At 39.5% G+C, this 23,265-nt stretch overlaps 1 protein-coding gene across 2 annotated transcripts in view; it reads left to right on the forward strand.

The window, feature by feature from the left end:
* Positions 1–23,265, forward strand: part of RFC3 (replication factor C subunit 3) — a 622,442-nt gene that overhangs the window by 320,477 nt on the left and 278,700 nt on the right. Inside the window, exon 9 of one of the 2 annotated variants that reach the window (XM_077973676.1) lies at positions 3,477–3,587. The exons of the other annotated variant lie outside the window; for it this stretch is intronic. The gene's annotated coding sequence lies outside the window, so the exon portion shown is untranslated. Of the gene's footprint in view, positions 1–3,476; positions 3,588–23,265 lie in introns of those variants that run through there. 2 annotated transcript variants of the gene reach the window in all.

Below are 23,265 nucleotides of genomic sequence, written 5' to 3' on the forward strand. Positions count from 1 at the left end.
AAGTGCCAATTTTTTTTTTAAACCAATTTCCTACTGTTAGACATCTGGGTACTCTATGGTTAGCAATGAACAGCCTTACAATAAACCTTTGCATGCATCCATGAATATTTCCTTAGGATAAATAACAAGAAGTGGCCTTCCTACTTCATGGCGTGTGTGTGTGTGTGTGTGTGTGTGTGTGTGTGTGTGTGTGTGTGTGTGTGTGTGGTCTAATTCTATTCCATAAAAGTTATACCTTTCTTGACTCCCACCTGCAGTAAAGCTATACTACTTCTCAAAGAAAATGATACAATCTCTCAGAAATATGGGATAGTCAGAAACACAGTACAACTTTTACATTTGAGCAGAGACATTAAATCACTAAGACCTGTGTGTAGGGAGTCTTCCAGCTGATATATCTTTCACCCAGAGAAGCTCTCCTTTATCCATGAATAAGCATCAATTGCTATTCTCTGCATCATGGATTCCTCTCCATTACCACCTTAGCCCTGAAAACACTTCTATCTACTCCGAATATAAGCCACGTGGAAAGCAAAGGTTTGTTGCTATTTTTCATTATGCTGAGACTGATCACAGAGGCATACCGTGGCAATCACAGACACTAACCAGGTGGTAAGTCAGGGCAATTTTATTACAAGTGCACGCTTGCATTTTATGCCCCTTAATCACTGTTACTGCTCCCCCAAGCAGCACAGTCTTTCAGCTTGGATTTTGACAATACCTTCTTTGTCAGAGGAATGCTGCAAAGAGGGTGAAAGGGGCTACTATTGCCAGGAACAATTCCCTGGCACCTGAGGCAGAGGTACTTAAAAAAGCCGCTGTGTGCATTTACACTTGCTCCATTGGTACACGCAGCCTTACTCAAAAGAATAATGTTAACACAGGTCACAGTCTTAACTGGCTCAGCGGTTTTACCTTTTCCTAGCCTCCAGATATTTAGTGGAGTTTTGCTTCTGCCCGCTTCTTCAAAAAACCTGCCTGGTTGTGTTAAGGTCCAGGGTACAACGCAAAATTCCCTGAGACCTGAAGAGCAGCTCTATCTGAGATGACTGAGTAGCCAACTAGCTACGCTGTGCCTCTTCTCAAAGCACATACGAGCCTGGAATCACAATTATTGAGAAAGGATCATAAATTAAATTCAATTAAATGCCATGTAGAAAATGTCTGATATGTCAGAAATGTGGCCAAATAGGAATTCCTGAACCACAGTGACAAGGAAATCAGTTCCGTAGCTGGTGGTTGATTAAACCCAACTTCAGGCTGTCTTCCTGATATCCAGCTTGCTGGTATGGTATTTGCAGAAAACCCTTACCCAAAGTTGGCTCTAAATGGGTAATGTTATACAGACTGTGAACAGCCTTCGAAACCATGTTAGCCTACTAATTGTTTGTGTGGGAGGCTTTTCTCGGGCCAGTGTTGGCCGATGGAGAAAGGTAGAACCACTAGTCATGGGTGGTTACCCATGCCGGGTGAAACACTTAAACAATGCTGCCACAATATTATTGGTACAGGTGTTGTGCAAAATATTTTATAACACATATGGAAGGAACCGATCAATCAAAACAGACACTGACTGAGTCAGAAGAGACATCAGCCATAAAGAATTGGTAATTGTGCTGAAATAGCTGAAATACACTGCCTGAATATCAGCCTGGCTTATAGATAAGTGTGTGGATGCCAAAAGCAACATCCATTACTGAGAACCTACCATGCGCTAGGTACTTACATTGGGCATCAGGGACATGTAATAAGCATAGAAGCCTGTAAGATCAGTATAGCAGCATAGTAGTAGTAGCAGTAGTAGTAGGAGTAAGAGTAGTAGTAATAGCCATCATTTGTTGAGGCCCTATCAGGCACTGAGTGCTATTCCTTTCATTGAGTCTTTCCAATAACTTTACAAAGTAGGCATTATCATCAGATTACATGGATGAAATAACTGAAGCTCTGAGATGTTAAATAACTCGCCCAAACCATTCAGATGGCAGTTACCAGAAGTGGAATAGAACGTTCTATCTCTGTAGAAGCCCATATTCACTCCGCTATGCCATGTGGCACCTCCTTGCAAATTGTACTGGTCTTGGCTCTGCCTCTAGCAGACCACTTAGTCTCTTCAATCTCAGTATTCCTGTCATAAAATTAGGAAAATAATATCTGTCCATACTAAGTGCTCAATGAATTTTAAATGTATGCTTCAGGTTCTTAGCATATGTGCTTTATTAGCCAAGCACAATCCCATCCCTTGAGAGATTTGTAACTTAGGTAGTTAGATAAGATATATACATTAAACGTTTATATATATGTGTGTGTGTGTGTGTGTGTGTGTGTGTGTATAACAAACATATTAATATAATGTGTCCTTCGCCTTTACCTGGGCAAGTTTTTGTGTCTGTTTCTCTCTGCCGGCCTTAGTCTGTGTACTCTGTCTTTGTGCTGAAGTAACGGTGAGAATTTTATGGGTCTATTATATAACATTCCAAGATAGCATACACTAAGTTTCAAACAAGTGGCATGGATGTCAGGTATGAGAAGCATTTCTTGAAGTAGGCGGTCTGAGCATCTAAGAACGCAGATTTCAGTGGTGGCTTGCTTTGTGCCTTGAGGGCAAGGTTGATCAAAGCTGTGGGTATGTGGAAAAGAAGGGAAAGGCATTTTATATAAGGAAAAATGCATGATCAGAGACATGGGATTGGAAATGTGAAATTTGTTTGGAGATTAGTAAACAAATCTCTTTTACTAGATTTAAAAGTTATTTTTCATAGCACAAAATGGCAAGAGTAATAAATGCCAAAGAGTCAGGCAAACATCACTCAAAGCAAATATGCCCGCGTCCTCAAAGTTGGTGTTCTAAGAACATTAAAAAAAGTTATCACTTCCTCTTATTCTTTTTTCAGAATAATACTCTTTGATGTGAATATACTTAAGACCATTCAACTGTACATTTAAAAATAGTTAAGATAATTAAAAAACAAAGCAAAAAACAAAAAACTCATCAATACTCCTTAGGGAAATGTCCAGTCTAAATGCCCCAAGCCTTATAATTATCTGGGTTATAACACTTAGCCTGCATTTTAATTGGTTCTTTTCTTTTCCATCTCCTGCATTAGCCTGTAATTTCTTTCTTATTGGTCTTTGTAATTCTAGGATTTAGTGTCTCACACATAGTATATAGACTAAATATATTTTAAGCAAATTAAGGGCTTCAAGTAAGCAAAAATTTTGAGTAAGTTGCATTTAGCTTACAACCTTAAAACCTTCCCTAATGCTACTGAGAATGAAGTTTAGGGTGGGTCAGCATTAAGGAGTATATATAATCTACATGTGCTGGGCATGAAATGGTTAAGCAGTAAAGCCCAAGGCCTCTTCAGCCACTGGAGCTTTTTGATCATACCATAGGAAGCACAATAGCATGGTCAATAACTTCTGTGCAGATAAGATTTTTTTCAAGTAAATTCAATCTGTGAATTGTTCTCTTCTAGGCAAAAAGCCAGGGAGACTCATATAATTCTCACCATTACTTCAGCACAAAGACAGAGTACACAGACTGAGGCAAAGAGAGAGAGAGAAACAGACTCAAAGACTTGCTCAGGTAAAGGCGAGGGATACATTGAATGTTCTAGCCTTATATTAATCTATTCAAAAACTAATTACAAAGAAAAGAAATACAAGACAGAAACAGCAATAAAGTTGTTAGAGACATTGCTCTCACAAGAGAAAGATGGAGAATTTCTTACATTACATGTTATTCCTTCTGTAAGGAAAAGAATGTTTGAAAGAAGACCAGGTAAGGCCAAAGAAAGCACCTTGTTTTCTGTCCCATGTTCAACTTTGCTTTGATATATCCATGAAAACATGCAGAAAGTCCTAAAGTTACACAGCATTAGTCACTAAGCAAACTGATCAATGATTTGAAAACACTTGGAGAAATTTCTCTGAGGTAAAATATATTTGGGTTGGATTGTATTTGTGTGAATGGCCCATTCTGAAGCCTGGAGTTATTTCCTGAGGTATTTCCTGCAACAGGGATGTAGGCAAGAGCTGGCTTCTGCTACCCTGTACTGTATGCCTTGTAACAGAGGTTCTGACTCCCAAAGAGGCTGCAGTAATCAATAATACAGCATGGCATGACATGCAAGAGTACTAGGACATTGTGTATTGCATGCTGTTCTTAGAGGTGGAGGCAAATTCTTTATTCACTGAGGAATTTATTCATTCAATCATTTTTTAAATCCATTTGACAAAGATGGTCTAAATTTCCTCCTGTTTGCTGTTAGAGTGACACAGATGTGCAGGACTGATTTGGTCTCTGCTCTTACGACACAACGATCCAACAATGAGAGTCAGTTAAATATGAATTAAAATAAGTGTAATAAGTGCTTTGTTAGGGGAAAGAAATACACTATGGGCACATAGGAGGAAATATACATGTGGGGTTCTGGGGGTGGGAAGTAAGGACCCAGAAATGTTTTTGTAGAAAGTGACTTTTATACTGATCCTGAAGTCAATGTTAAAAAGTGTTGGAGGTGTTACAAGAAAAAGAAGGGAAATCTGAAAGTAGGAGTGTCTTAGTCCATATGTGCTGCTATAATGAAATACCACATATCTTTATGGTCCAACCTCTACTGATTACCCAGTTTCAAAGTCACTTCTACATTTTTAGGTATTTGTCATAGCAACACCACGCTCTCTGTACTAATTTCTGTCTTAGCCCTGTTGTGCTGCTACAACAAAATGCATGAGACTGGCTAATTTATAAAGTACGGAAATGTATGTCTCACAGTACTGGAGGCTGGAAGTTCAAGACTGTGGTTCTGGTGGTTTTGGTATCTGATGAGCGCTTGGTCTCTAATTCCAAGATGGTGCACTGGGGAAAAATGCAAAGTCCTCACATGGAGGAAGGGATAGAAAGACCAAAATAGACCTAGATAGTTTCCTCTAGTTTTATTCCTAAGGCCACTAATCCCATTCATGAGAGCTCTACCCTCAGGACTTAACCACCTCCTAAAGGCACCACTTCCTAGTAGTATCACATGGCTGTTAAATTTTAATGCATAAATTGTAGATGGGACACAAACATTCAGACTATAGCAGACCTCTGGGAAGAACTGTTGCCAAGCATGTCCACCCCTAGATGGGTGAAGTACCACCGTCTGTAAAACGGCTGCCGTGATTGCAATGTTTGCCTCCTCCAAAACTGTATTGAAATTTAATTGACATTGTAACAGTATGGTGGGACCTTCAAAACATGATTAGGTGATGAGGGCTTCACCTTCATGGGTGGGATTATTGCCATTATAAATGGAGAAATGTGTTTACCTCTTGCTCTCTCATTGCTCTTATACTCTTCTGCAATGTGATAAATAGCATTTGTCTCTCTGGAGAATGCAGTGTTCAACATGCTCTCTTGGAAGCAGAGGCTGGGCCCTCACCAGACACCAAACCTGGATCTTGGACTCCTCAGCCTCCTGTTCTTCATAAATTATCCAGTGTGTGGTATTCTGTTACAGCAGCACAAAAGGGACTATGACAAAGGCCAAACCTGAATGCCATAAATAATAGCTCTTTCTATCAGAAGTTCTGTTTGATAAGGCCCACTGATAGGTTTTAAATTAAATATACATTTGGCAACCCAGTTTTGTTTCTCAGTCAATTAAAATGGGTGACTAGTATCTGAAGAATAGGTCATCAGGTTTCATAAGAAGCGTCTAGATTTCCTGATAGTGTATTTTTGTTCTCCTGGAACATTAATCCTACATTCAGAACACCCAATAAGCGTTGAATATTGATCACAGGAGACCAAACATCATTATTACCAACGTGTTAAATTGGATGTTTCTCAAATGCCTATTAGGAAATGTTGGGTTTGAAAGATAAAGTGCTGTCCATTCTCAATTCCACGTGGGAATTGTAAAATACATGGAGATAAAAATTCTGGAATACAGCATTTTTGCCTGAAAGCCTGTAACACTCTAATAAATGCATCACCTGGATTTTATCTTGAAAAGATGAGATCATTGCAACTCAAATAAACAGCACCACTCTTTAGCAGAATGGGCTGAAAAATGACTTACAGGATCACAAATGCAAATTGCATAGATTCTTGGCAAAAATGAGAGCATTGCTTAGTTAAATATTCATAAAATAATGTATTAAAGTGTTCATCTTTACATCCTGCAAATAAACGTGTTATGAGAATTATATTTTCATCTCTATAAGACAGCTTAAGTCCTCTTGGATGTAGTAATGGTGTAAATCTTAAATGAATAATGACATAGTTAAATAATATGATTGTGATCTTCTATACGCTGACAATTTTGTCCTTAGTTTTGACACAACTTCTGTTAATGAGTGAATGGTATATTCATTCATTAGCCAATAACTATGGAGTGTCTGTTATGTGCTAGGCACTGGGGATTTCATGTTGAACAGGATACACATGCTTCCTGACTTCCTCTGTGTTACTTCCTAAGGGGGAGGACAGACAAGCCCAGTAACAAATAACTAAAATGATTGCCAAAGATTATGGCTCAAGCCTGTAATCCCAGCACTTTGGGAGGCCGAGACGGGCGGATCACTAGGTCAGGAGATCGAGACCATCCTGGCTAACACGGTGAAACCCCGTCTCTACTAAAAAATACAAAAAACTAGCCGGGTGAGGTGGCGGGCGCCTGTAGTCCCAGCTACTCAGGAGGCTGAGACAGGAGAATGGCCCGAACCCGGGAGGCGGAGCTTGCAGTGAGCTGAGATCCGGCCACTGCACTCCAGCCTGGGCGACAGAGCGAGACTCCGTCTCAAAAAAAAAAAAAAAAAAAAAAAAAAAAAAGAATGATAAAGAAATGACTAGACTCAGTTTGGACTACAACTTGATGTGGTCCTAAGCATTAAACTGGGATTTTAGAGATACTTTCTTTTTAATATTTTTGCTGCATTTCACTGTGAGTATGAGGGACTCTGATCCCAGAGGCTATAGTCTCACATATAGCTGAAATTTTCACATAATGATGAGACTTGTACAGCAGCTTGGTGGTCTAGTTTGAGGTAAATGAGATGTCTGGAAGCTGAACCGCAGTGCAGGTTCTGAAATATTGGAAATGACATAGGTTCTGCTGATGCCTTATGGTGCTCTGAACTTCAGGTCACACTGAGGTTAAAACCAGAACAGGATTGGATCACACTCTTGAGAACCAGACTGGATTTCTTTTTCAGTGCTTACTCTTGAGTCTGACACTTCGGTTTGTGCCACACACATCAGATGGGTCTAGTTTAGTTCCAAAGGCTCTGTCTTCTGCATCCTCTTAAATCCATCTGTGTTCAGTTGAGTCTGCAGATATGCAAAGTGCTAGGACTCTGTTATTCATGTTCTCTTCACCCTACTTTCTCCCTTCTGCCTACCACCTTGTCAAAATAACAGTAGTTGACCATCTAATGTGATCTTTTAAAAAGAGAGATTCCTGCTTGAACCCGGGAGGCAGAGGTTGTGGTGAGCCCAGATTGCACCACTGCACTCCAGCCTGGCGACAGAGCGAGACTCCATCTCTAAATAAATAAAAAAGAAAGAGATTCCTAGCCTGAAATCCTAGAACAGTGGCTTTGAAGAGAGGGAAGAAGAGAAAATAGAATGAAGACTGGAATGGAGGAAGAGTAGAATCACTGAAGTGGGGGAGAATATTAAATCTTAACGAAGAAGATTGTGATCCTTCCATTATTTCCCAATATTTCAGTAAGTGAAAACAGAGTGTCTACTACATGCTAGATAATTCTGAAATATGTGACTCTTCTTATACAGGAAAACCACATCCCTGGTTCAAATTAAAAAGTCCAAGCATCACAGCTACTCTCAACTCCTTAATGGTCCAAACTTGTAGCAGCCTGGAATGTTTCCAAATCAGATGGTCTTAAGAACCAATCAAAATATAATCTATCTTGAGAATGCCTTTGCAATGTATTGAAAGGTTTAGAAATGTTCATATTGTCTGACATAGTAATTCCCCATCTTGATAAATGCCGTCTCCCAAAACTTTGGTGTCATTCTTGACTCCTCTCTTTCTCTCAACTCATTTCTCCTCTATTTACCAAGCCTACGGCTCTACGTTTGCAAGAATCTAATCACCTTTCATGACCTCCACTGCTAACAGACTACCATGATATGTCTGTGGACGACTGCAGCAGTCTCCCAATGGATCTCCCTGCTTCCTCCTTTGCTCTTCATCTGTCTGTTGGCCACACAGCAGCCACAGTATTCTTTTATTTAATCTAGTTTGCTTATACCCCTGATGTCTTTCCATCTCACGTAAACTTAACCTACCCCACAAGACCTTGTGTGATCTTGTCTTTGGCTTTATCTCCGGATGCTCTGGAGCTTCTATCTCTCTCTGTCTTACTCTCACTGTGCCAGTCACAATGTCCTCTTTGCTGTTTATCAAGCATGCCAAACTCACTGTTCCCTCAGGGCCTTTGCACATATCATTTTCTCAGCTTGCAATGCTCTTCCCTCAGGCATCCACATGACTAACTCTTTACTTAATTTAGAAAGGCCTTCAAACTTATTAACCTTATTACCTTACCAGAAAAGTCTTTTATGATCACATCAGCCTCTATTACTCTGTTCCCTTTCACTCTGCTCTACTGTTTTGTTTTTCTCCATAGCCGCTATCACCACCTGACATACATATTTATTTGCTAATTCTCTTTACTAGAATATAAGCACATGAGAGCAGGGACTTTGCTGTATTCTCTTCTGGATGTTCAGGACTAAAAGAATGCCTGGCACATAGTAAGACCTCACTAAATATTTGTTGAGTCAATGTGTTGGGTTTGTGAATTTTGATTCCTGTTCATGTCTTTTGAATTCTTCTACAATCTGCCTATCAGACTGCAAACTGGAAGACATGTTGATGTGCAGAACTCTTGGCCAAGTTTTTGGTCTAATGGCAAATACGGGGTTATGGCTTGCTGGCTTTCTGAAAAACAGGAGTTGAAATGGATCTCCAAATTTTGTTTAAAAAAAAATCACACCCTCCTTTCTATGGTCTGATCGTGTTCCCCCAAATTCATATGTTAAAAGTTAATGATGAATGTAAGAGTATTAAGAGGTGGGACCTCTGGGAGGTGATTGAGTCATGAGTGCAGACTTCATCACCTTCATGTCATTGGGATTATCAAGTTTATACCAGGACTGGAGGACACTAGCTGGCTATTTTTTTTAAGATGGGGTCTCGCTCTGTTGCCCAGGCTAGAGTACAGTGGTGTGATCTCAACTCACTGCAACCTCTGCCTCCCAGGTTCAAGTGATTCTCCTGCCTCAGCCTTCTCAAGTAGCTGGGATTACAGGAGTGTGCCACCACACCTGGCTAATTCTTGTATTTTCAGTAGAAACAGGGTTTCACCATGTTGGCCAGGCTGGTCTCGAACTCAAGTGGTCTGCCTGGCTAGGCTCCTTTTTATTTTTCCATCCATTCTGTCCTATGAGGACACAGTCCTTATCCCCTCTAGAGGATGCCACAACAAAGTATTATCTTTGAAGCAGAGTCCTTACCAGACACCAAACCTGCCAGTACCTTGAACTTCCAGCCTCCAGAACTCAGATATATATTTATATTTGTTATAAATTACCCAGTCCCTGGTATTTTTTATAGAAGCACAAACAGACAAAAGTCCCTTGATTTCTAACATGGCTTCTAGATGCATCGCTGTTCAAGGCCCTGACCCTTCATCCCACAGTTTGATTTCAATCTCAGTCAACCAGCAATGGCAGAGCTTCTGCACCTCACTACTGCTCCTGAAGTTGGCCTTGGTCCCCACTGCCTGTATCTTCCTCTTTGTAGCTGAGCTGTATTATCTGGAGGTGCTTAGAGTGGTGGAGGTATTTCTGGATAGATCTATATGCTCTTTGCCAACTTCCATCTTTCCCTCTTCCACTTGCTTTACGTAAGGCCCTTAGTGAAAAGAGTAATGCTCTGTAATTTTATGACTGCCTTTTTTTTTTTTTAAACCAAATATCATTTTGTGAAAACTCTTCTTGTGCTATTAAGGGTCTTCTAAAACCTAGTTTTAAGTGGCAGCATATATTGTTCCTGGGATGTGTCATGATTAAACCATCCTCCTATTGTTGTGGCTATTTACATTGCTCTGAAAGTTTCACTGTTGTAGCAGCCTCATGTTTTCAACATAAATTCATTCGTAGATAGAGAGAAAAAAAATCCTGCTGTCTTTAACATTTTTTTGCACACATCTTATTTTGATAGCTCTAATTTTTTTAAAGATGATCTTTTAGAAGGATAACCACTGGATAATAATCACTGGATAAGAAGATATAAATTTTCATGTACTACTTGATAAATTCTGGGCTAACTACTTTTCAGAAACATGAACTCCCACCAGTACCATTTCCTTCTTCACTATGCCCTTGCCAGTACTGAGTGTTACCTTGTAAAAATCTTTGTCAATTTAATAAATGAAAAATTTGATTTTACTTCAATGCAAATTGAGCAACAATTCACATTTCACAAGTGATAAGTTACACACATTTAAAGAGGTTTGGGATCTTTTCTAACCTATCTATTCTAACCAGGAGGTCACTTCTGAGTTGCTGACCTTTATCTGGTCTTCATGTTCCATTAAATACTCTGATTTAGAGCCTCAGGTCACTTTCAGTCTTAATTGTATTTTATTATTCTCCATTGTTGCAGAATGTTTCAGTCAATTTAGCCAGAAGGGTCTCTCTTCACCTTTTCTTCATTGGTTCATTTCCAGTTATAACAATGACAGATTCCCTGAGATGTTATATTAATTTTTTTATTATCACAATAACTATCTTTACTCGAATGAAAGTAAGCATCAGAATGTGATTTTAGGCTTAGAGGAAAATGTATTTTTGTTGTCCGCTGAGGAGGTATAAATTCTTTTTACTATTAAGCAAGCCATGGTTGTGCAGAGGCTAAATGTCAGATATTCTCAGATTTAGCAACAACTGTGTGCATTCCACATAATGTCAGAGAACACATAGAAGATAATAAAACATCAGCTTAAACATTTACTGAGGAATTTTCTATCATACTACGTTAAGTTAAGCAAAAGATGGGTTGCCCAACGCCTATTTCTTCATCACCACCCTTCTTCAAGAAGAGAAACGAGTCCTCGGTGCCCAGATTTTCCTTTTGTTTATTCAGTGGGACCCGGGTTTCTGAAATGGGTATGTAGCATCTTCATGTTCTCTTTCGCTCTATCAAAATTGACTGTTGGTCAAGTTTCCAAAAATTGCTTCATGTTAAAATGTTAGTTTCACCATTGTTATTTGTATTGTTGAACAGTATGGGCACTTCTTGGTTACCCAAGGGCAACCACACCTTTCAGTAAATATTTAGCCATAGCCAACTTGACTTTCATTCACTATTAAACACATTAACCAAAGGAATGATTAATACATGTATGGTTATTAGAGTTTTTCATAGTAGAAGCTTTTATCTCTCCTGTAGCACCACAGGTGACTCCGCCTGTAACAGTAGGTCCCGTAGAACATTGCATATTTGCCAAACACTGTACATATCCTATTTAACCATCACAACTACCTTCATTTCACAAATGAGGAAACTAAAGCTCAGAGAAACTAGAGTTTAGTTCCTAGGTAGTGGTAGGGCAGAGATCTGAACCCACGTCTGACTGACTCACTCCGAAGGGCACGTTCTTAAACATTACACTCTTTGGATGCTTTCAGCTGGATAGTACTTGAAAGGGTCCTACATGCTCTTCTACCTGTGTTCTTGCCACAGTCCTTTGAAGAGGTAGAGTATGTTTCCTCTCTTCTTAGTTCTGAGCTGTCCTTGTGATTATTTTGATGACTACAATGTGGCAAAAGTGATGCTGTGTAACTTTCAAGGATGATCCTTAATAAATCTCCAGCTTCTGTTTTGGCTTCTTGCTACACTCTTTCTGGACCTCCACTGCTATAACACCAGAAGGTCCATATGGAGAATAACAAAGATACCCCTCCCCACCCCCACAATAGCCAGCAGCCAAAGCTGAGCTCCCAGAAGGAGGCCAGCATGCAGGACTAACCACATAATTTGCCAAGTCCAGTGCAAAAGAAAAACTCGAACCCCAACCAGGGGCAGGGAAGTCAGTCTTGCTTTCCTTAGGTCCAGAGATTCTGTGCCCAGGCTGGCTCAGGACCTGACTGACTGTGGTCACAAGACATCTACCAAACATGCCATGATGTTGTCAGCCCAGGTGGGACCAAAGGCCCCTTGCCCTATCCCAGGATAGTGAATGTCCCAATATGCTTTGCAGCTCTGACTTTGATCTTCCCCACATCTGCTCCCAGGTTCCTGTCAGGGGCCATGGGTAGTAGCAGAACCCTGGCCTTCCACCCACCAGTGTGACAGGACAGAGAGCAGCGGTGATCAGGGGGCAGCTATGGGGAAGGGGAAGCTGCTTGGGACCCAAGGAGTCAGAAAGCAGGAGAGCGGAGCCAGGAAGCTATTCTGGGGCAGTGGGCTCTGAGTCACCAACATCTGCTCCATTGTCACCTCATTATTCACCTACCAAATACAAACTTAAAGATGAAATTATTAAGAATTTCAAGACGGCAACTGTGTGAATGAGGGCATTTTGGTCCTGTGCCTGTCCCAGAGCCCCAGCAGAAAAACCACACCATCACCCCCAGACCATGAGAAATACAAACAGTTGGTGCTTTAAGCTGCTAAGTGTTGGGTTTGTTTATTACCAGGTGTTTGATAAACATAAAGTTTTGCTATCATCTTTCTGTGGACCAGTATCAGACATTTTGAAATCAAGTAACAAGAGGAAAATTGGAAAAGGGAAATGCAAAGACACTTAAAAGACAGAAGGTCCCTGGGGAGGTGAAGAAATCCAGGGAAAGCTTCCCATACGAGGAGAACCTTCAGACAGTCTTTGAAATAAGCACAGTATGTGGACCGGTAGACAACAGCAGCCACCACGTGGCTGTCCACTGCACGTACAGACAGACAGCAAGCACGCACATTAATGCACAAAACATCCAACTCCTGAATTAAAAGCCTGAACCATCCAACCTCACCCATGTTATACCTCGCTCCTCGCTTCTCGCCATCTCACGTCCCAGCCTTCATTTTTGCCTCTGGCTAAGTCCTTTCAGTCTGATGCAGAAATCAATTGTGTCAGCCTCTGATCTTATTTTAGCTTGCTGTTGCAGGTTTTTCTTTCCTCTGCAGCTCAGAGATGCTAAATCTCTAGGATCCTTCCCTCCCAGGGCTGTGTGTTATCTTTAGGACCCTCTGTCCTAGTCCTTCCTGTTCAATGCACACATTTGAACCTTATTTAAATATAAAACCAACTTGTAGGATTTACACAAACACCATTTCCCACTCTTGTTTGTCCATGGAGCCCTCCTTTCTCAGATCATATTTTAGCTTCTCACATTACCATTCAGGAAATGCTACCTTAGGCTAAATTCCTACGAGTTGATTTATAGCAGCTATCTCTTTAACAAGCTCCTCAGATGATTCTGATGTGCACCAAAGTTTGGGAAACACTGTTTTAGACATACATAAAATTGAAGTTATAACAGTCCTTCGTAACTTTTGATCAGTCTCACTCACTCCTTCTTTAAGGCTCAAATATAAAACCCCTCAAAACTCCATAACCTTTCATAATTACAACTGAATTTATTAACTGTTTGACAGTTATTATACTTTAAATCTGAGACATATAATCTTTGCCAAAGCATTTTACTATTTTAGATTCTTATTTCCTCTACCTCTGCATGGTGTTAGGATTCAGGAAAACCTGAATTTATTTAATGCTATTCAACTGAGTAGTTTAGTCCTTTCAGGGGCATGTAATTTAACATTCTATGTAGATAATCTGGTATAGAAGATTTTTGAAATCATACTGACCTGGGTTTTTGTTTTTTAAGGCTGGATCTCACTCTGATGCCCAGGCTGGAGTACAGTGGTGTGATCACAGCTCACTGCAGCCTCAAACTGCTGGGCTCAAGCAATTCTCCCATTTCAGTTTCTCAAGCAGCTAGGACTTTGGGCACACAGCACCATGCCCAAGTAATTTAACAATTTTTTTTTTTAGAGACCAGGTCTCACTATGTTGCCCAGGCTGGTCTTGAACTCCTGAGCTCAAGAGATCCTCCCACCTCGGCCCTCTAAAGTGCTGGGATTACAGGTGTGAGCCATCATGCCTGTACCCGACTTGGATTTTAAATCTTGTTTGCAACACCTACCATCTATGTGACATTGGGCAAATAATTTAATATTTCTGGACCTCAGAGTCCTTTATAATATTTACTTTATAGGCGAGTTTTGAACATTAAAAAGGATTCAATATATAGCTAGTAAAAACAATGGTACCTCAGTAAATATAGTTTGCTGTCTTCTCAGATAACCTCAGACTCCCGAAGGGAAAAATGGCTAATAACATAATTTTACCTATCTTCCAGGGAGTCATAGAAATAAAATAAGGTTTCATTGGTTAAAAATGCATTGAAAATATTAAAGACATTTGCTAAATGACAGTAATAGTATTTTATGTTAATCTGAAGTTTCTTGAAGGAGAATTATGTCTATTTCCATTTTTAAAGTGTTTAACATTTTGGTTTCAATTCTAAACCAAAATAAAAACATTTAAATGCTGTACGTGTTTGTGTATTCAGTAAGTTCTTATGGGATGGTGCTAAATTAAAAGTTCATGATTCCGGCAACATCTTCTCATTGCTATTTTTTGTTTGTGGCATTTTCCACTTTCCTTCTTCAACACAAATTTTAAACCCATAAATATGCCCCCATCCCAGCACATACACAGAAAAGAAGTTTTCCACAGCCTCACTGCCTATTTTAATTAAAGTTAAAATACAAACGCGTATCTCTTCGCATTTCTAGTTTTGTACAAGGTTAGGAGAGGAGTTATTGAAGGAAAATAGAAAATAAAACTTTTGGTTAAGGCCAGTTTGTTAAATAAAAATAACCCCACATATATTTCATTTGAATCTAAATTATACCAGCAAGGGCCTAGCAGCATTCATCAAGTTCTTTTGTGAATCACACAGATTTTAAGTCAACGCAGAGTCCCAAGAATGCAAAATAATAGCAATATTCTTAAAATTGAAAAACCAAGGACTAAAAATTTCATTACCCCAATATATCACCTAATGTCAAAAAACAATGCTAGTTCTCTGAGTAAGACTGCATTGACTGCATGTAACAATTTGGTCTATTAGACTGCTCCATTATTTTGAATTTGTTTAAATTCTTGAATAAAAATCTCAATGTTAGCACTTCTTGGGTAGATTATAAAAAGTAATAACAGCTGCATTATCACCTCCCAGGGAGAAGAAGGTTTGTCACAATGAGTAATGCTCTCCCTGCTGGGGCACAATCAAGTACACTTTCCATATCCCCTGCACCAGGCTCTGATTTGATTATCCTTTCACAGAAGATAACACACACACACGCACACACACGCACACACACACACACACACACACGCACGCACACACGCACACACACGCACACGCACATCATCTCCAGCTTTTGCTGAGACAAGGTGCATGGTCAGTGACTTCATTTATAAAGTCCAGTTTAGGGTCTATGGGCCCCGTCAATCTATTAACAGACCTGTAGAAACATGCATTACTCCAAGAATATAGGCGCTAGTGTTTTTACACGCTTTGTCTAACAGAGAGATATTATTTTTAGTCCTGTTTTACAAGTGGGATATCAAGGGGAAGTCAGTGAGGGAGGTACAGAGTTGTAACTATTTCTAGATTTCTTACCTACAAGGCAAAGAGCAGGGCCAGGAGAACCCTTGATACTGGGCTTTTACCTAAAGTAGAGTGGGGCAACCAAGACTGTGCTTCCATACAACCTGATGTATCTACCACTTCACAAAGCATCAGTCTCTCCAGGGGGCAGCTGTTTAGTCTTTGTAAGTAGGTTGGCTGATGCTCTTAGGAGCTGAATCAAGAGTGTTTTGGAGTGGGAAGGCAGACATCACTTGCATTTCACCCAGAGCACTCTGCAAGGGTTTTCTCTGCATGACCAGGGTCTAGACAACTTGGGAGAAAGGAATTCAAGGAATTTCAAACTGAGACCCAGGGACTTGGGTACCAGGATTAAGAGTCTTTAAAAAAAATTGATTAAGAACATTTAACATGAGATCTTTAGTCTTAACATTTTAAGTAGACAACGTAGTATTGTTAACTATAGACACCACGTTTTACAGCAGATCTCTAGAAGTAATTCATCTTGTAGAACTAAAACTTTTTACATCTTAAATAGCAACTCTCCTTTTTTCCCTTCCCCAGTCCCTGATAACACCATTCTATTCTTTGTTTCTAAGTTTGACTATTTTAGATACCTCATATAAGTAAACTCATACACTATTTGCCCTTCTGTGCCTGGCTAATTTCACTTAGCATAATGTCCTCCAGATTCATTCATGTTGTCTCATGTGGCAAGATTTCCTTCTTCTTTAAGGCTGAATAATATCCTATTGTATGTTTTTATCCTATTTTCATATCCACGCATACATTGATGGATACTTAGGTTGCTTCCATATCTTGGTTATTGCAAGGAATGCTGCAGTGAATGTGAGTGTGAATTTCTCTTTGATATTCTAATTTTAATTCTTTTCAAGTAACCCAGAGTTAGGATTGCTGGATCATATGGTAACTTTATTTTTAAAAATTTTGAGGAAACTCCAGTTTACTTTCTCATCAACAGTGTACAAAAATTTCAACTCCTTGACATTCCCACAAGTACCTGTTATCTTTCAGTTTTTGGATAATCTTTAGGGTTTTTAAAATAAACTTTTGCTTTGTTGATGTATCATTTTGGTTTAAATTGTCATTTTCCTGATATTTAGTGATGTTGAACACTTTTCCATTTATCTGTTGGCCATCTTCGCAAATATTTTCTACCATTCCATTGGTTGCCTTTTCACTCTGCTGATTATTTTCTCTGCTGTTTGGTAGCCTTTTAGTTTGAGTTTGAGTTAGTCCCATTTATTTATTTTTGCTTTTGTCGTTTGTGTCTTACGTGTCATATCCACAAATCTTTGTACAGACCAATGTCATGGAACATTTCTCCTATGTTTTCTCTTAGAAGCTTTATAGATTCAGGTCTTATATTTGAATATTTAATCCATGGTTTTTTTCGGTATGGTGTAAGATAAGGGTTCACTTTCTTTCTTATGCATGAGTATATAGTTTCCCTGACACCATTTGTTGAGGAGATTATCCTTTCCCCATTAGGTATTTTTGGCACCCTAGTTGAAGATACAGATGCTCTCTTTGTCTTTTACTTTTGACAACTTCATAGTAATATTTCTTGATGTAGACTTCATTGGATTTATCCTATTTAGTACTCTTGGGCTTTATGAGTCTGAATGTCCATTTTCCTCTCTAAATTTGGGAAGTTTTCTGTCCATATTTCTTTAAATGATTTTTATGCCCCTCTCTCTTTCTTCTTTCCTTTTAGTATTTATGTATTGGTTTGTTTGATGGTTTTCCATAAGTTCTTTAAGGTTTATTCACTCATTTTTATCATGTTTTTCTTTTTATCCTCTGATAAATTAAAATCACCTATCTTTGAGTTGACATGTGCATGTAGATTCCCTTCTGCTTAATCAAGTCTGGCTTTGAAATCTTCTAGTGATTTTTTTCAGTTCACTTATTGTTTCTTCAGGTCTGGATTTCTGTTTGTTTTTTTTTTTAAGTTTCCAACTCTTTGTTTATATTCTCATTTTGTCCATGTATCATTTTCCTGAATTTGTATCGTTGTCTGTGTTCTTTTGTAACTCATTAGATTCTTTAGGACAATTATTTTGCATTATTTGTCAGGCAAGTCACAAATCTCTATTTCTTCAGTGCAGGTTACTGGAAATTTTATTTTGTTCATTTGATTGTGTCAGGTTTTCCTGATTCTTTGTATTTCTTGTTGTTCTGTCTGGCTTCATCTGGGAACTTCACAGTCAACCCAGCTAGAGATTCTGAAAGTCTTTTAATTCTTTGTTATGAATATGTCTCCTGACACGGGCATGTAGATTCTAAATTAGAGGGGATTTACTGGTTTCTTTTTTTTTTTTTTTTTAATTTTCTTTTCCAAGAGCTCATAATCTCTTGCTTCTTCTAGTGTCTGACTTCTGGTGTTTGAACTACAGGCTGGGATGTGGTATAATCCCATTGCTCTCCCTTATTCCCTATGGAGAAGCCTTGAGTCTGTGTCTTCTTCCAATTCTCTTGAGCTGTGGTGGGTGCTACAGGTCACTTGCCCTTTTCCCTTTGTTCTTAGCTGCCCCCACCAAACTATGAGAATTCTGTTGGCACACTGGATGAGGTGAGACAGAGGCCAGCCTTTTGGGCAGTGCACGGAAAGGCCAGAGGTGTTAAAGACATGCTCTGCTCTTCCCTCCTTTCTGGGGGAATAAGTCTCAGATTCTGTGTGTTTCATCAGTCTCACAGAGCTGTGCTTGCCACCGTAAGCTGTCCACCTCCTCTTCTTTGTTCTTAACTCCCCCCCAGGTGTTTGATGTATACTCATTCTGTCAATGCTTCATGTGAGGCAAGGTAGAATCAGGCCTCTAAACAGTGCACTGTAAGGTCGTAGACATTGTGGGCATGCTCTACTCCTTTCCATCCTTCCTGTGGGAGAAACCTCAGGTTCTCCCCCTTCTCTTAGTCTCACAGATCTCTGCCAACTGCAACAAGCCCCTATCCTTTCTACTTTGGTCTTAACTGCCCCCAGGCATTTGTCAGTTCTGTCAGTGTTCTGTGTGGGATGAGACAGAAACCAACCCCTTGGGCAGCAAGCTGAAAAACTAGAATATTAAAGGCACGTTCCACTCTCTCTTTCTCCCAGAGGGAGAAGTCACAGGCAGAGGTGATCTCTTTTGGTACCGAGCTGTGTCAAGTTGGGGGAGGGGCTGATGTAAAATAAAATTGCTCTTTTTACTAACTTTAATGTTGCTGTCTTCCTTTTTGTGCCCATCTGGAGTACTGCAAATTGTGGGCTACTCGTAAAGATACTTTTGTCCATATATTGTTGCTAAATTGGCATTTCGTGGAGGATGAAGGATGAAATTCCCTGTTCCAATATCTTGCTAATGTCATTCCTAGGATTAAGAAACTTAATTAAAGATAGAGCAATCACTGATCCCAACCCTCCAGAAGTATTATGAGTGGGGAGGAAAGTTAACCTTCAGGTAGGAGTCAATGGAAGGGGACTTCAGTTAATCTTCTCTGCTTTGCCTGTGAGAGATCATGTTCTCAGTTGCTAAAAAGAAATAGGAAGATCTAAGAAAGTTGAAATGCCAGGCCTTGTTTTGTGAAGTTTAACAAAAGAGATGTAAAGACCTCCCACCGTATGAATGGAGAACCATCCTGTATCCCATTTGAATAAAGAAATTTAATTCTTAGGCAATGAAAACAGATCTGTGTTATGGTGGGTAGCAAAATAAATACCTGTTATTTAAAGAATTAAAAAGTCAGGAAACAACAGGTGCTGGAGAGGATGTGGAGAAATAGGAACACTTTTACACTGTTGGTGGGACTGTAAACTAGTTCAATCATTGTGGAAGGCAGTGCGGTGATTCCTCAAGAATCTAGAACTAGAAATACCGTTTGTCCCAGCCATCGCATTACTGGGGATATACCCAAAGGATTATAAATCATGCTGCTATAAAGACATATGCACACATATGTTTATTGCGGCACTTTGCTATTCACAATAGCAAAGATTTGGAACCAACCCAAATGTGCATCAATGACAGACTGGATTAAGAAAATATGGCACATATACACTATGGAATACTATGCAGCCATAAAAAAGGATGAGTTTGTGTCCTTTGTAGGGACATGGATGCAGCTGGAAACCATCATTCTCAGCAAACTATCGCAAGAACAGAAAACTAAACACTGCATGTTGTCACTCATAGGTGGGAATTGAGCAATGAGAACACTTGGACACAGGAAGGGGAACATCACACACCAGGGACTGTTGTGGGGTCAGGGGAGGGGGGAGGGATAGCATTAGGGGATAGTTAATGGGTGCAGCACACCAACATGGCACATGTATACACATGTAGCAAACCTGCACGTTGTGCACATGTACCCTAGAACATAAAATATAATAAAAAAATAAATAACAGAGGCAGGGTGTTTGGCACCAGTGAAGAAGTTTTGATGGTCACTGCAGAGAGACCCAGCAAATGGATGGCTTAGAGCTGCTGTATGTAACACCAGGGCAGTCAGATGTCCACCCTCACTGTGATACTGCCACGGAGTCAGTCTTCCCAGTTTTGTTGTCTTGGGAAGAGCTATTTTTATCCATTCTTTTGGGTACCCTGATTTTGATTGCTCTTCCTTTTCCTCCCACTGTTTCCATGACTCTGTGACCTACAATCTTTCCTTTTGAGAAGGAAAGCCGGAAATACATTCAGCAAGAAAGTTGTCCAAAATCAGAGTTACTCACCTATAGAACTCTGACTAATAAATGCATTTCATGCACTGCTTCAGGCAAACCTGTGTTATATATCCATGGTCACACCTACATATTTGGCCAAGGCACTACTCCAGTCTTGGCTGCATTAGTCCTCAAAGGCTGTCAAATCAGAAAGCAACAATCAATGGCTTTACAAGTTTTTGTTGAAAACCCTGTTCATTCTGTTTATAATTATGTTTATTCTCTCAACCCCACAGCACACATACAACACATCAGGACGGACCTTAGCCTTTAATCATCTACTCTGTAGCATATAGAATAGTATAGCATCTGGCTTTGGAGTCAAGCAGAACTGGATTTGAATGATATTTGTACCATTTTGTATGTGGCCTTAGATGAGTTTCTCAAACTTTGTATCTCAGATCAGTAACTACTTTATAAGGTCAGGCACACATTTAGTGAAATACTGTATGTTAAGAGCTTAAATGTCTGACATGTGGTAGGCACTCAAATAATGTTAACTATCACCATCATTATTATATTTTGCCTGTTATCCTTTCTTCCACCTAGATTGTAAGCACATAGAGGGCAGGGTCACATTATATGCTTTTATTAGGATCATCACAGTATCAGGACTATCACTATTTTGCTACTAAGTGAGAACATGAAATCAAATATTTTTATATTTTAGAGTATATCTTTAAAGGGGTACTCCAGCTAGAAGCAGAAACATTGGTCCTGAGGCCAGCTCTTCATTTCTGCTTTCCAGCCATTGCTTTCTGTCTCTCCAGGTACCCTGATCCATCAATGTTCCATCCCTTTCAAATACTGAAACTCTCATCCTCTGCAAGCTTCTTTTCCTTCATCTAGATGGACTCATCTCTCCTCTACATCAAAAACATTATCTTATTGCTATTTTTACCAATACATCATCCAATTTCCTTCTTGACTTGTACCCTCAGATATCATCAGTGTTCCACAGGTATTACTATTATTTTGTACCATCCAATCATTCCATAATTCTGTTATTTGGAAGCTCTCTAACCCTGTATTGAAATCCCTTATTCATCTCTCAGTTGTCATCTTTAATTGACTAAATCTAGAGTTCTCTTTCCAGCCCTTCTCCCTGACTTTTCTGAATGCGTAACACTGTTGACTTTCATTTTCATCTTACGATTTTCATTTAGTTTAATTTCTGTGTCACTATATCCTCCAAATTCTTCCTGAGCTTCAAGGAATATTATTTCCAAGGCCATACACCAAATAATGGTAAGTGGTTCTTTCCTCAGACAACTTCTATTTTCTCTAAACATTTCTGTAATTTGGTAGATCCCTTCCACCAAAGCAGATAATTCTCAAATTTAATATTTTCATTCCTTCCTTGTGTTTGTTAGACAAGTTTTCAATATTTTTTGTTTTCTGCTAATTTTAGTCCTACAATATCGGCATTTTTGTTGATATCATGCCATTATTTTGGTATTTTAGAAATTTGAATTATTTATGCATTGAGATATGCTCACAGAGATATAAATTGCATTAAAATTTGAATCAAAGAGGAACTGATATAGAAATAGAGATATATACTGCATTAAAATGTGCATAGAAGAGGAACTGATATAGAAAGCATTATGGCAACAAAGATCATGTTTGTTAATCATCTTGATTTTAATCCATATTCAGGGTTGAGCCCTCAGTATATGTCCAGAGATTCTTCATGAAGCTGTCTTAGAATGGGGGATAAACAGTGTGGGAATAGAAATGAAGTGAAGCAAAAATGGAAGGTAGAGGAAAATAAATAGCAAGTAAAATGGGGTGTGTGTGTTGGGGGGTCGGTGGCCTTTCCCTCAAATTCTGACAATGTTTCTGTCCCCAGGACAAGAGTCCTTCCATAGCACAGAACCATGGCCACTTAGGATTGTGTTAGAGGCATTGTTTTCAAAATTCCAAAATCCAGTTTTAAAGATGCTCCAAAAAGAGGAGTAAATTCAATGCCCCTTCAGGTCCCATCCATAAGTGCAGAGCCCATTACCACTCCATTGCCCAGGCTGGAATGCAGTGGCGTGATCTCAGCTCACTGCAACCTCTACCTCCTGGGTTCAAGCAATTCTTGTGCCTCAGCCTCCTGAGTAGCTGGGACAACAGACCCGCACCGCCATGCCTGGCTAATTTTTTGTATTTCTAGTAGAGATGGGGTTTTACCATGTTGGCCAGGCTGGTCTCGAACTCCTGAGTTCAGGCAATCTACCTGCCTCACCCTCCCAAAGTGCTGAGATTACAGGCTTGAGCGTCCGCGCCCTGTGGCCCTGTCATATTATCTAAGGACATATCTGCAGCTCCACATCCCTTTTCTTTCTCATCCAGAGTTATATGTATTCTGGTAGGGCTTCACTGCTCCCCTAGGTTAATTTATTTATTTTTCCCCAATCTAGCTATCTAGAAAGACTAAAATTCACAGAACTTCAGGCGTCTTCCCTAGACATCTTTCTGTAGCCTCAAATAACAAGTGTAATATCTCCCCCTCTTAGAACACAGATTCCATGAGCTACAAAAGAGATGGTGAAAAGATAATAAGTAGATTTTTAAACTACTTAGGAACTACTTGTGTATTAACCATAATTTGATGTATTTCTGTGAAACTTATTTGATGTGTTTCTATCTACTGCAGTTAAAATCCATTTGAAAGCTCAAATTGCCACATCTTTGACTACTGCAAACCTCTTCAGGTTTTCTTCTGAGTTTTTCAGGCACAATTCAACATTTTTGATGCATTCATTGTTGTATGTCGTGGAAACATATTCCAGACTCATTTTGCACATTTCCTCCT

Source organism: Macaca mulatta, chromosome 17 (genome assembly GCF_049350105.2).
Source record: "Macaca mulatta isolate MMU2019108-1 chromosome 17, T2T-MMU8v2.0, whole genome shotgun sequence".
Classification (NCBI taxonomy): Eukaryota; Metazoa; Chordata; class Mammalia; order Primates; family Cercopithecidae; genus Macaca; species Macaca mulatta.